This window comes from Neophocaena asiaeorientalis, unplaced genomic scaffold (assembly GCF_003031525.2).
Source record: "Neophocaena asiaeorientalis asiaeorientalis breed wild unplaced genomic scaffold, Neophocaena_asiaeorientalis_V1.1 scaffold268, whole genome shotgun sequence".
In the NCBI taxonomy this organism is placed as follows: domain Eukaryota; kingdom Metazoa; phylum Chordata; class Mammalia; order Artiodactyla; family Phocoenidae; genus Neophocaena; species Neophocaena asiaeorientalis.
In genome coordinates, this window is record NW_020173979.1 from 10,869,571 (window position 1) to 10,870,703 (window position 1,133).

The 1,133-nt window shown below is 37.5% G+C and overlaps 1 non-coding gene across 1 annotated transcript; it reads left to right on the forward strand.

Moving 5' to 3' along the window:
* The first annotated feature begins 816 nt into the window (after positions 1 to 816).
* LOC112405145 (U6 spliceosomal RNA) lies at positions 817 to 919 on the forward strand. Its single transcript, XR_003004274.1, has one exon. It is a non-coding gene; the product is annotated as a U6 spliceosomal RNA (small nuclear RNA).
* The last annotated feature ends 214 nt before the right edge of the window (positions 920 to 1,133 follow it).

Consider the following 1,133-nt stretch of genomic DNA (forward strand, 5'->3'; position numbering starts at 1 on the left):
GGAAAGATTCCCAAAGGTAAAATATAGCCCTCTTACAAACTGCCAGGTATTTGTGATTTTTATATGAAACATTGTGGGCTAGAGGCCATACGGTATATTCAGTGGTATACAAAGTATTTTCTGCCCTCAAATCATTTGCAATCCAATAGAGAAAATGAAATTAACACATAATAGAAAAATCGGTAGGTGAACAGATAAAAGTAAGTAATGTAATTAAGTGGCCAATGAGTAATCTCCGTAAGTTCAGAGAAGCCAAAGTGGTTTGGGATGGTTTCCATGTGATGATGATACAGAAGTTTATCACATGGTACCATAACTGAATATTTACTTGTCAGATTCCCTGTTATAATGTAAACTCCGTGAAAGCAGCAATTCTGTCTTCTTATGAGCTGAGCACTAAAGATAGAGATGCCTAGTTCAATGCCAGTACACAGCATACACTCAATAAACAGTTGGTGAATAATGTATAAATAAACCTTGAACGTTTTAGGCATATAGGATTTGAATACACTAATAAGACAATTTAATTTTTGGCAGAGCCAACAGCATTAAGCAAAAGCACGTGGTTGGAAAAGCAAGAGTTATTCAATGAGACCGGGCATGCCAATGTATCCAGAGGGCAAGACGCATGCACAACAGTCAGAAGAGATAGAACTGGAGTGGTTAGTACAACCCCAACTGAGATTGAAGGTAATAACACCAATTAGGGGGCTGAAAATAATGCACATATGAGCCAAGGAAAACCTAAGCCAGGATATGGACAGTGGAAAAGGAAACTTGTTATAACCCAACATCCACTAAGAAAGGAGGAACTCTGCTGGCTTCAGCAGTACATACTCAAATTAGAGTGATACAGAGAAAATTAGCATGGCCTCTCAGCAAGAATGACATGCAAATTCAGGAAGCATTCCGTATTTCATAAAAGCAGCATGTGTTGACTGAATTGAGAGGGACCATAAAAATACATAAAAAGTCAAGTATGACCAAGCCCTTCAACTCTGGTTAACAAGACATAGAGTGGTGCCTTTTCAACATAGGACGGGGGATTCATTTTGATAGGAAAAATATGAGTTATGTTTTAATATTAAACTTAGATTTTTGCACATCAAACAAGACATTTCAAGGAGAAAGTG